This window comes from Bufo bufo, chromosome 2 (genome assembly GCF_905171765.1).
Source record: "Bufo bufo chromosome 2, aBufBuf1.1, whole genome shotgun sequence".
Classification (NCBI taxonomy): Eukaryota; Metazoa; Chordata; class Amphibia; order Anura; family Bufonidae; genus Bufo; species Bufo bufo.
In genome coordinates this window covers 328,449,523-328,463,468 of record NC_053390.1, presented here as the reverse complement: position 1 = coordinate 328,463,468, position 13,946 = coordinate 328,449,523, and the positions used below count along the sequence as shown (strand labels likewise).

Here is a 13,946-nt window from a genome sequence, read left to right as displayed (position 1 = left end):
TGTGGGGCGGTGCTGAACTTGCCACAAGACACTGTCCACCTGTCTTCGGGCCTCAAACAACTGGTCGGGCGTAAATCGTTCCATCACGGGGAGCAACGAATACCAATAGTGATGCACAGGACCCAATTGCGACGTATGCACCGCCCCCTCCTGCAGACGTCGCACTTGTTCCTCCAAAGCTGCAATTCTATTGGTATATCCCATCAAGGACTCGGAAACGAGCCTTGTGAGATCCTCATAGTCCGCCTGACGGCTCCTACCGGTCCTCTGGCGACGCATCAATGCCTCAAAAAGTGGTGCCATTGTGGCCATTGTTGAGTCGCCAGAGGGCACAGGTAGGGGAACATTGAGGTCCCGACCAGCTGTTGGAGTAGGACGTGAGGGACCCACGGTGGGCGGCTCTTCGGGGACCGCCTCTTGTGCTCCGGCCTCTGGAAGGACTTCACGAGGAGCTTGGTGCGCCCAAGTACTGCTAGATGTGCTGTAAAAGGAAAAAAATATAATTAATGGACAAATAGGGAACTATATGCGAATGTCCCAACAGAGTGTCAAATGACAGTCTGGCTAGGCCACACACATAGATTGGAGATTAGTATTCATAATCATTATAAACATTAGAGCTTACCTTCACAGATGTAAGGTTCTACGGAGAAAACCTAATGCGGCCGCATACCGGTACGGCCGCTTTTTGCTTGCTCTCGAACCACTCGGGCGCTTGACCTCCTCGTTGTAGTCCTTCTTATAGCGGTCCCTCATTGACCGCCACCGCACCAGGATTGTAGTCCCTGTCCGGAAGAAAAAAATAAAATAATAAATATTATAATAATTTATTTCAGACATCAGAAATGGTTTAGTATTTGTTTGAACCTGCTACAACAACAATAAAAAAATTATTGATGTTCACTATAGGTAGCAGTGAGTGACAAACTTCAACCAGACACAAAACCAATTTTTAATGAAAAGTACACATGTGCATTATACTAGAGTATACTTACGGCACTCCTCCCGTTGACTCTCATTGAGGTCGTCCCAATTAGCCACCAAGACTTCGCATATCTCAAGCCAGAGGAGCCGGGTAGCATGATGGTCAGCATGGCGGCGGTCCGTGTGGTCCCACAGTGGTGGTCTGTCCTCCACCATCTGGATGAGGAGTTCATTGTCAATTATACAACTGCCAAATTCCTCCTCATCCGTTCTGGTGGAGCGTCTTGAACCCTAAAAATATATAATAAAAAAAAAATATATATTATGTAATGATTAAAGGGATTCTAACACCAGGTTTGGGGCTATAGAGATACGGACCTGCACGGCTAGATCGCCGCTAGCATGTCCGCAATATACTGTATGTGTCCTATAGGGCTGTGTGGTTTTAATTTAAAAAAATAAATGATTTTATAGATATGTAAATGAGTGTTAAATGTGTCGCTCATGCGCTGTTCTCTGCATGAAGCTGATGTCAGGACAGGGAAGGAACACTATACCGGCACTGCACACAAGGAAGGTTAGTGCAGCCCCTTGGACACATTCAGCACTCATTTACATATCTATAAAATACTTTTTAAAATAAATTAAAAACACACAGCCCTATAGGACAGATATATTGCGAACATGCTAGCGGCGATCTAGCCGTGCAGGTCCCTATCTCTATAGACCCAAACCTGGTGACAGAAATGCTTTTAACAGATTTGCAATTAAAACTACTCCTCTATGAAATACTCACACGAACACGACCGCCGCGGGCTCCCCGACTTCCTCTGGATTTAGATTGACGTCCTCTATTGGAGTCAACGGGACTAGCGACCTGTAACAATAATAAAAAAAAATTCAATAGAGAAATAATAATATTGAGATAAAAAAAAAAAAAATGACCGCTTCATGTCCTTCACCACCAACTTCCTCCTCTCCAGTAGGCTCTGTGTCGCGAGGCCTCTCCTCCACAGATGATGACTATGAAATAAAAAAATTTAAATTTAAAATGCGTTCATAATGTAAATGCAGAATGCTTTAAAAAAAATTTACCTCATGTCTGCGCCAACGTCTTGGAGGAGAGGTCCCGGCATCAGTAGAAGATGTTGAGCCTGTAGAAAAAAAAATATTAATCAGATTATTATTATTAAATATTAATACAAAAAAAAAAGACAAATTATACTTACTTGACATTATGGTATACATTCTTTAGGTTTCCCTTCCTTTCCCTGATCTTGAAATTATTATTTTTTTTCTTTGGCCCAAAAAATTGTGGGAAATAGATTTTGGACTACATGAGAAAAAAAAAAGCGAGTTAACTTTTTGTAGGACTACTACCCCTAGCATCAACTATATACTTGCACCACATGCAGTGCCTCTGCAAAACTACATAGGCATTGCATGTGCAGCAAGTACATAGTGGATGCTAGGGGTGGTAGTCAAAAGGACTACTACAGGGTGGTAGTCAAAAGGACTACTACAGGGTGGTAGTCAAAAGGACTACTACCCCTAGCATCCCCTATTTACTTGCACCACATGCAGTGCCCATGCAAAACTACATAGGCACTGCATGTGGTTCAAGTACATAGTGGATGCTAGTGGTGGTAGTCAACAGGACTACTACCCCTAGCATCCCCTATTTACTTGCACCACATGCATTGCCTATGCAAAACTACATAGGCATTGCATGTGCTGCAAGTACATAGTGGATGCTAGCATCCCATCCACTATGTACTTGCACCACATGCAGTCCCTATGCAAAAGTACATAGGGCCCCACTGGTGGTACAAGTACATAGTGGATGCTAGGAGTAGTAATCAACAAGACTACTACTCCTAGCATGATCTATACAGCTCCTATGTATAATAGGAGCTGCTTATATTTTTTTTCCCTGCAAAATCGAAAACGAACAAAAAAACAAAAACTTTATACTCACCTAGAATGGCGTCCTCCCTTCTCCCTCGCAGGCAGGATCGAAGAGAGACAGGAAGTTGACGGCGCCCACAGCTCCTCCTATTCGATTGCGCAGGCGCAGAAAGAAGAGCCGGATGCGTTGATCAGGCAAACAACGGAAATCTTTGCGACGGATCCGGCTCTAATGCATTCCTATGGAGAAAAATGCCGGATCCGTCATTCCGGCAAGTCTTCAGTATTTTTCGCCGGAGAAAAAACCGTAGCATGCTACGGTTTTTTCTTTTGCCTGATCAGTCAAAATGACTGAACTGAAGACATCCTGATGCATCCTGAACGGATTTCTCTCCATTCAGAATGCATGGGGATAAAACTGATCAGGATTCTTCCGGCATAGAGCACTTTTGACGGAACTCTATGCCGGAAAACAAAAACGCCGAACTGGATGGACAGTGAACGTACAGATACGCCCTGTAGAATAGTTTAGATTAAAGGGGCTTTCCAGACTCCTCATTGATGGCCTATTCTCAGGGTAGATCATATAATAACAGATTGGTGAGAGTCGAGCACCCTGCTGCCTCCAGCACTGGATCTAGCACAGTGGATAGATCAGGAAGCACAGCTCCATTTATAGTGTAGTGGCCGTCCTGCGGAACTGCAGCTCAGCTCTCAATGAAGTGAATGGCAGCTGAGCTATAGTAACCTGACACAGCCACTACACTTTGAATGCAGATGTGCTGTGTCTGGCATTTAAGGCTAGGGCTACACAACGACATGTGTCGCATGATCAGATGATCTAATGTTAAAGTTCTCTAGGGGGCATTAAAATAAGTGAAAAAAATAAATAAAAAATAATCTAAGATCATTATCATCCTTGAATCCCAAAATGCCCATACTATTAAAATGTAAAAAATATATATCCCGTATGGTAAACAGCGTAATGAAAACAAATTCGCGTTTTTTTTTACCTTCCCACTAAATTGCATGATATATTAAATTGTGCCATTAGAAAGCACAAATTACGCCACAAAAAAAAAAAGCCTTCATACCGTTATTTGAACAGAAAAATAAAAAATGTATGGCCTCTGGAAGGCCTAGAGTAAAAAATGGAAAATCGCTAGAAGAGGTTAAAACCATGAGGGTAAAATGTACATTAAAATGGAGCAGATACGCAGAAGCTCATCGGGGATGGCTGGGACACATTGTTCGCCATTGACCTCTGAACTGCCTGATCTAGTTGGTGCTTGGGAGCTAAGATCACTGTAAGCCGCCATATTTTTGCTCTGCATCTGATCTGCATTTCTTGTGGATCGGATGTAGACACATTAATTTCAGTGGCTGTACCAAAACTGCGGACAGCATACCTTGTGCTGTCCGCATCCATATGCCCATTCCGTAGCTCCGAAAAAATTATAGAACATGTCCGTCTGTTTCGTGGACATGAATAGGCATTGTTACAATGGATCCACCCAAAAAAACGGATACAACATGGACTTCACACAGATGCCATCCATATTTTTTGTGGATCTGCATTTTGCAGACCGGAAAATAATACGGTCATGTGAATGCGCCCTGTTGTCAGCATTTCAATGGTGAAAGGATATAGGGAAGCTCTGCGTCGACATCGCATAGGTGGATACTCAGATGGATAATAGAGTTAAAGACATTCCCCGGGCATTATGAAAAGTACAAGCATTCCTCGCCCCTGTTGAATAAAGATGGTTTTGTTAATACTTAACCATCCGCTGCACTGTCGATGCCACTCTCTCTGCTGCTCTCACAGGCCGCAAGCACTTCCGCCTGGGTCTCTGTTCAGCTGCCTTTACTACTCGGAAAACAAGTGCATACATCTGCTCGGGACCCAAGCGGAAAAGCGCACGGCCTGTGTGAATGCAGTGTAGACGGCGGCTGGGTAAATATTAATGAAACCATCATGCTTCAACAGGTCCAAGGAAGGAATGCTTGTATTTTTCATAATGCTCGGAGAACCCCTTTAAGTTTTGCCTTCCAGGGGCATTAAACTGTAAGCTCCTCTTCCTGTAGGAGAGGAGCATCGGAGAATTTCCTTGCTGGTATCACTAGTACCCACCTCTTAAGCTGCCTGTGCGTCCTTACGCCGCCATCGTCCGATCATGTGGCTTGGTCTCGTGATGTGGGCGTGTAGGCGGGACGCGGGCCGGGAGGTGACTGGGCGCGGTTTGACTGGAACCACGCGCTCCAGTATACATGCACAGGTGGGGACAAGTACGTACAACTAACATCCGATTGGTGGAGAGAGCCTGTAAATAGATGATTCACAGTGATGGCGTTACCCCCGGACGAAGGCATGCCGAAACGGGCGTTGGGGTAACGCCATCCTGGGTGATATAGCACACGGTCTTTTCTAGATTCAGGCCATTTGATACCCGGTTATTATTGGGGTTTGCTTCTACCTGGTTTATGCTGCACTTGCATGCAAACCCTGTCCATTTCTGCCGTGTAGGTATCTTTTTGATTGCTGACTTAACCGATACCCATGTTGTATTTTTGGTCAATGGCCAGTCACTGTACCATATATAATCTATTTCATTGATCATGATGTTTTACATTTGACACGTGTGCTATCCCAGGGTGGCGTTCTTTTTTCTGCTTCTTTTCACTTTTTAACGGTATATTATTTATTGCTTTATATTTTAATCATGTCATAATAAAATTATATATTTTTATACACGGTACTATGAGCTCCGTTTCCTTGTTTTTTCGCTTGTTTCACTCGGGAGCTAGTACCGAGTTACAATTACGGGTGATTTTATCTCGAAAAGTTCACCAGTAGCGTTACTTTAGAAAAAGGTGGTACCCTCAGCGATGATATTACAGCATTTGTATTTCTTTTGAATACCTTTAAATATACCATTTTTTCCTTAGATGGTTTCAGACATGTATTATCGGACTTTAAGTGTCACTGAGCATTCAAAAAACGTTTTATATGTCATAGCGACATATTAAAGGTTTTGATAAGTGGATGTCTGAGTGCTGAGACCCACACCGATTGCTTGAATGAGAAGAGAAGTGCCCTCATAGAGCTCTCTGTCCTGTCTGCAGGAGACGGACTCATAGGGGCAGATTTATCATAGCCCAGCAGCGTACGCACGAGCTATGATAACCAGGAGTGCTGCCATATAACGAGGCTTACACACAGCATCCGGCAGTCTTTGTGCCTGAACTGGCCTGGCTGACATACATTTCCGCACGCTATCCTGCATATATTTAGCCTTAGGCTACTTTCACACTTGCGGCAGTGTGATCCGGAAAGCAGTTCCATCGTCGGAACTGCCCGCCGGATCCGCCGATCTGGATGAGACTGAAAGCATTTGTGAGACGCATCCGGATGCGGATCCGTATCTCCGCTTGTCATGCGGACAGACGGATCTGTCTTGTATTTTTTTTTTCACAGTTTTACCGGCATTCAGGCAAGTCTTTAGTTTTTTTGGCCGGAGATAAAACCGTAGCATGCTACGGTTTTATATTTTGCCTGATCAGTCAAAAAGACTGAACTGAAGACATCCTGATGCATCCTGAACGGATTACTCTCCATTCAGAATGCATGGGGATATGCCTGATCAGTTCTTTTCCGGCATTGAGCCCTTTTGACGGAACTCAGTGCCGGAAAATAAAAACGCAAGTGTGAAAGTACATCTGTTCAGAGTGAGGACTTAGTCAATATATAATGTTTGCATCTATTGTGTTAATGCATTATTTTCTGTAGTTTTTTTCTCCCTTACTCTTGAAGGAGTGGCACCTTTAAGTGTTAATGTGCTTTAATTTTCTGGGGAGCAGCATTTTTGGGCACTTTTGCCCTTCCTATCCAACAGGCGACCTTGATTAGGTGGTACATATAGCTTATAACCATGTTATAAGGGAAAATAATAATGATCGGGTCTCCATCCCGATCGTCTCCTAGCAACCGTGCGTGAAAATGGCACCGCATCCGCACTTGCTTGCAAGTGATGCGTGAAAATCACCGCTCGTGTGCACAGCCCCATAGAAATAAATGGGTCATGATTCAGTGCGGGTGCAATGCGTTCAACTCGCGCATCGCATCCGCGCGGAATACTCGCCCGTGTGAAAGGGGCCTAAAAGAATACAAAGAGGAGCACAGTTCTGTAGCCACTGAGGAAGAGGCAAGTAGCCTCGAAACGCGTCTGGCTGTTTGTGCTCCATCGCCATATTTCTTCTACTGGTCCGGACCAAAAGGAATAAGAATACAGCTGTTCTTTATGTTTCACATTTTTGCCGGTAAAGATTTATCCTTACTCTTCAATAAGGGTGACACCAACCTACAAGGACCTGTGAGCAGGACCTTTAGAAAAGATAACCTGACCCAGTACTCATCACATGACGGGGTCAGCCGACCGAATCACATGACCCAGAATTCATCACATGACCGGGTCAGCTGACCGAACCACCTGAGTGCTGTGTGGGATCGTAGCACAGCATCTTTGCCACATGGAATTAGCATCCTGAAAACCTACACGAGTGTTATGGCCTATTAAAGACCTGATCTAACCACGGAACAACCATAGTGGTAAAAGCCTCAAAGAGGCAACCATTTATTTAATAATACAGCTGGGGGCTGGGGTACCTCGAATGGAGTGGCCTGCACTTTCCCCAGACCAGAATCCTATTGATGGGATGAGCTGAGTCGCTGTGTAGACTCTGTACCCAGAACCTCAATGACCCGAGGGCCGCCCTTCAAGAAGAGTAGGATGCCATGCCTCAGCAGACAAGAAGTCGACTTGTGAACAGCATGAGATGTGGTTGTCAAGCTGTAATTAATGCTCAAGGTCACATGACAAGTTTTTGAGACACTGACATTTTTTGTGGGGGTATACCCACCACTGTTTCTGGCTTTTGTTTCAATAAGGCTACTTTCACACTGGAGTTTTGGATTTCCGTTTGTGAGATCCGTTCAGGGCTCTCACAAGCGGTCCAAAACGGATCAGTTTTGCCCTCATACATTCTGAATGGAAAAGGATCCGCTCAGAATGCATCAGTTTGGCTCCGTTCAGTCTCCATTCCACTCTGGAGGTGGACACCAAAATGCTGCCTACAGCGTTTTGCTGTCCACCTGACGAAGCGGAGCCAAACGGATCCGTCCTGGCACACAATGTAAGTCAATGGGGACGGATCCGTTTTCTCTGACACAATCTTGCACAATAGAAAACGGATCCGCCCCCATTTACTTTCAATGGTGTTCAAGACGGATCCGTCATGGCTATAGAAGACATAATACAACCCGATCCGTTCATGACAGATGCCTGCGGTTGTATTATTGTAACAGAAGCGTTTTTGCAGATCCATGACGGATCCTCAAAAAACTCTAGTGTGAAAGTAGCCTAACTTGTTTGAGATGAGGAAATCACCATTGCTGCTTCTACTTAAATGCCCTACTTTCATAATATGATATCACTGTAGCATGAACTTTTTACGTTTTCCATAAATTTCACCTGAAAGACAAATATCCCTAACTTTTTGTGAGTAGTGTTTGTGTGAATATAATGATGATACATGTCAGTGATTACAAGATTAGAGCGAAAGGGGAAGCTGGCTTCTCCACTGGTCCCATAAATGATTGGTGAGAAAGCAGGGGGACCAGGCAGACCAAGGATGTTTAGCAATCTGGGAAATCCTTGCTATGTGTGGGTGAGTGTTTTCTTGCTAATAAATGCCAACACATTCTTGTCCATAAATGTGTGTATATATACAATATATACATAAAGTAAGCAATCGGGTGGTAGATGGTAGGTACGGTATGTGTCACTAAGTACTGGAGTTTGGGTCCAGGACTTAGAAGTGACTGATCCACCAGGGTGGGAAGGTCATGCCCATACTCTATCCTGGGGATTGTCTACCTCAGCTGGAGCCCAGGTGGAGCTCAAAAGCAAACTGTCAGAGAGAGCAGAGCAATCTGTGTGTTGGTCTGAGGAAAAGACCAGCTTGTGGCCTCATGCACACGACTGTAGTTCGGGTCCGCATCCGAACCGCAGTTTTTGCGGCTCGGGTGCGGACCCATTCACTTCAATGGGGCCGCAAAAGATGCGGACAGCACTCCGTGTGCTGTCCGCATCAGTTGCTCCGTTCCGTGGCCCCCGCAAAAAAAAAAATATCATGTCCTATTCTTGTCGGCTTTGCGGACAAGAATAGGCATTTCTACAATGGGCTGCCCGTTCTATTCTGCAAATTGCGGAAGGCACACAGGCGGCTTCCATTTTTTGCGGACCGCAAAAAACGGAACGGTCGTGTGCATGAGGCCTATGTGTGAGCCCGAAATCATCACTATGCAAAGTGAACTGAACCTGCAAACTGGTTAAGAATCATGACATTTTGAGTTTCCAGTATGAGACCTAACAATAAGGGCCTGAGGGGTTGCTGAAGTGAGGCGGTTTGAGTTGCTGTATTTGGACTGAATATAATAAACCCTAAACAACTGAACTTCCTAACCTGCTGGTGTGCGACTGTTTGCGGGATTACTATATCGTCTGGTGGATCCTGTCATTTATCATCTCTCCAGATGACTTTCAGACTTGCTTTTCACAAGTCTTGATTTGCTACATAAAGACGATCAATTCAGAATCCATGTTAAAATGCAAAGTAAAAATCATTCGGATTTTCTGTAAAACAATAACACTTAAAAAGACATGAGATATTAACATGTAAAGTGAATGAAAGGGTTTTACTCACGTATAAAATATAAATATTTGCATAAAGCTTTGATGTAAACACGTCACCTATTGTGTGTTGGCGCCAATCTTTTACATGAACCCCTTGTATTCTGAGGATATGCTACGCCCAATAATAAACAATCCCAGCAACTCCTTCCTGGCCACTTTTTCCCCTTTGATCCTATTTTGTCTTATTTTGCAGTTAAACGGACACTTCCATCACAAAAGAGTATTTTATTATAATTTTGTTTTTACTTAAAGGGGTTTTGCCATAACAGACAATGGGGCAATGGGGGGCATATCTCTAGGATATGCCCCCCATTGTCTGATAGGTGCAGGTCGTATTAGTCTTGTTTAAAAGATTATTTGTGAGGTATAAATAATACTCACTCTTTTGAAGCTTTGCTTGTATTTTTTCAGTCCTTTTATTTTTCATATAAATAAATTGCTATAATGCATAGTAACCCTGAGAGCGCTGAACTGATTGCTACCCCATGCTGCGCGACGTTTCGGGGGTCACGCCCCCTTAATCATCCGTGCTTGTGCGTTTTAAATACAATCTTTCCATCATTGTCATTTTACATTTACGTATATTCATTAAAATATTAAAATACGATAAAAAATAGAACTGTAGGGAATACACTTATCAGAGGTGACATCAGAACAAAACAGACTTTTCTAGCTGCAAGGAAGAGAGGAACTTTCCCATGTTTATCCTGTACTAACTGCAATTCCATTTTAAAAAGGGGATTCGATGTATCACCCAAGACAAGGATATAAAATCCCATTTTTCTACATGTATGACAAAAAATGTCTTTTTAGGCTACTTTCACACTCGCGTTTGGTGCGGAGCCATCTTGGATCTGCACAGATGGATCCGCACCGATAATACAACCGTCTGCATCCGTTCAGAACGGATCGGTTTGTATTATCTGTAACATTGCCAAAATGGATCCGTCTTGAACACCATTGAAAGTCATTGGAGGACGGATCTGTTGATGTCTGCTCTTTCGGTGACGTCATCGGCACAGGCGCACTGAGGGAGTGCTGAGGAGGCGAGCCTCCTTCTCTCAGAGCGCCTGCGCCCAATCAAGACAGGCGCGTGATTTTTGAAATGCAGACAGGGCCACCGGAGGAGGAGATCGCGGCTGGCCCTGTCAATAAACAGGAGGAGGGGGCGGTTTTTTGCGGCTGCTACCAGCAAGTAGACGCCCTACTTGCTGGTAGACAGGTAATTAGCATATTATAAAAGTACGTTTTTTGCCATATCTGCAGAACGAAAATGATTAATAACATACTGTATAGATATATCGAAGTATAGGGATTATAAGTACCCGCAAAAAAATTATATTAGTTTAGTGGGGTGACAGAAGCCCTTTAAATAATAGCAATAATATGAACATGAGATTTACCCTCAATTTTGGGAGCCGGTCTCTTGAATTTCTGGATGTACACATAGAGGCTGGAGAGGATGGCATTCACACTAGTGGCCACTAAAAGCCGACAGCCACAAACTCCCTCCTGCATCACAGGAGCTTCCACCCAGATAGTGTCAAGAAATCCATACCGCGTATGAACAATACTGAAGAGGGATACAACAGACAGTCAGAGGAACTAAAAAGAAGATTACTTGACAGAGTATACAAGGAGAGGGATGTAGACACAGCCAGAAAAAAAGCAGGTTCCTTCACTCAACAAGAGCTTTTGTATAGAAAAAGGAAAAATACCCATAATGAAATAGAAATATTCGTCTTCACGTTCAACTATAGTCCCGTAGCAAACATCCTAAAACAAGCTTTCTGTAATAACTGGGATATTTTGAAAAATTAGGAAGGTTTGGAAGTGGTTGCAAATAACAGGCCACTCATAGTTTTCAAAAAGTGTCAAACCATAAAGGATAAGATCGTAAGGAGCAGGTTTAGGAACAAGGCGCCCAGCAACTGGCTGTCATCCAGTAGACCTGAGGGCAATTTCAAGTGTGGGAATTGCTCCTTCTGCAATTATCATAATCAAATGAAACATCTGTCATTTGGTGGAGTTTCACATCGAGTCACACAATTTATTACTTGCAGAAGTAATTATGTGGTCTACTTGATCACTTGCCGGCGGCCTTTTATATAGGAAAAACTATCCGCCCCTTATTTGAGAGGTTTAGAGAACATCTAAATTCTCTAAAATGGGAAAAGGCTGCACCAGGTTCATTGAACATGTCCGCAATGAACATGGTGGTAATCTGCAGTGCATTTCCTTTGCAGGGATAGAGAAAGTGCCATTTAGGTCCCGAGGTGGGGACAGGCACCATGCACTCCTACAGAGGGAATCCATGTGGATTATGAAGGCTAATGCTGCAGGTCCATTGGGACTAAATGACAGAAATGATCTAGGTGTATTTATCTGACCTTCCTCTCTGACGCCACATTACAGCCCGAAGAGTAACTTTTTATCTTTTGTATGAATAAAGAATCGTCTTATCTATGCTGGTGAGTGCCGCCTATTCTATTACCCTTCATTTCATTTATGTTATGCTGTCGAGGCTGTGCACCGGCGGAGGCGTATAAAGGGACAGGTAGTTGAAGACCGGGTACATCAAAATATATATATTGTGACGTCTGGCAGTGCTGCCTTTCTTTCTCCTCTCCCTACCATTCATGTTTTAAAAGAAAAAGTGTTTGAACAAATCGACTTTGAATCTACGATCTAAAGCTCGGTTAACTCAAGTCTACCCACTATTATAAATTAGAATCTCATCAAAAAGCTAATTTATTTCAGCAATTCAGAAAGTGAAACTCATATATATATACACTCACCTAAAGAATTATTAGGAACACCATACTAATACGGTGTTGGACCCACTTTTGCCTTCAGACCTGCCTTAATTCTACATGGCATTGATTCAACAAGGTGCTGATAGCATTCTTTAGAAATGTTGGCCCATATTGATAGGATAGCATCTTGCAGTTGATGGAGATTTGAGGGATGCACATCCAGGGCACGAAGCTCCCGTTCCACCACATCCCAAAGATGCTCTATTGGGTTGAGATCTGGTGACTGTGGGGGCCATTTTAGTACAGTGAACTCATTGTCATGTTCAAGAAACCAATTTGAAATGATTCGAGCTTTGTGACATGGTGCATTATCCTGCTGGAAGTAGCCATCAGAGGATGGGTACATGGTGGTCACGAAGGGATGGACATGGTCAGAAACAATGCTCAGGTAGCCCGTGGCATTTAAACGATGCCCAATTGGCACTAAGGGGCCTAAAGTGTGCCCAGAAAACATCCCCCACACCATTACACCACCACCACCAGCCTGCACAGTGGTAACAAGGCATGATGGATACATGTTCTCATTCTGTTTACACCAAATTCGGACTCTAACATTTGAATGTCTCAACAGAAATCGAGACTCATCAGACCAGGCAACATTTTTCCAGTCTTCAACAGTCCAATTTTGGTGAGCTCATGCAAATTGTAGCCTCTTTTTCCTATTTGCAGTGGAGATGAGTGGTACCCGGTGGGGTCTTCTGCTGTTGTAGCCCATCCGCCTCAAGGTTGTGCCTGTTGTGGCTTCACAAATGCTTTGCTGCATACCTCGGTTGTAACGAGTGGTTATTTCAGTCAACATTGCTCTTCTATCAGCTTGAATCAGTCGGCCCATTTTCCTCTGACCTCTAACATCCACAAGGCATTTTCGCCCACAGGACTGCCGCATACTGGATGTTTTTCCTTTTTCACACCATTCTTTGTAAACCCTAGAAATGGTTGTGCGTGGAAATCCCAGTAACTGAGCAGATTGTGAAATACTCAGACCGGCCCGTCTGGCACCAACAACCATGCCACGCTCAAAATGGCTTAAATCACCTTTCTTTCCCATTCTGACATTCAGTTTGGAGTTCAGGAGATTGTCTTGACCAGGACCACACCCCTAAATGCATTGAAGCAACTGCCATGTAATTGGTTGACTAGATAATTGCATTAATGAGAAATAGAACAGGTGTTCCTAATAATTCTTTAGGTGAGTGTATATATATATATATTCATTATACACAGAGTGATCTATTTCAAACATTTATTTCTTTTAATATTAATGATTATGGTTTATAGCTAATGAAAACCCAAAAGTCTGTGGGCCAGATTTATCATTAGCTCAAATCAGAATAATGGAGTGAAAAAGTTGCAAATTTTTGCGCAATCGCTTAAACTGCGCAAAAATTTGCGACTTTTATTTGCTCTGCGCTATGCTTGCCAGTTTTCTGAAAGTGGGCGTGTTTTATTATGTAAATGAATCTCTAGACAGATTTAGTATTGCGACAATTTAAAAAGTCGCAAAAAATGTGCAAAATCACTCTAGTGTGAACCATGCTTATCT

The 13,946-nt window shown here is 43.4% G+C and overlaps 1 long non-coding RNA gene across 1 annotated transcript; it reads right to left on the bottom strand.

The window, feature by feature from the left end:
• Positions 1 to 693: 693 nt before the first annotated feature.
• Positions 694 to 1,758, bottom strand: LOC120989110. The gene is made up of 3 exons (XR_005776225.1): positions 1,727 to 1,758; positions 996 to 1,215; positions 694 to 785 (listed from the first exon to the last, which is right to left on the bottom strand). It is a non-coding gene; the product is annotated as an uncharacterized LOC120989110 (long non-coding RNA).
• Between the last annotated feature and the right edge of the window lie 12,188 nt (positions 1,759 to 13,946).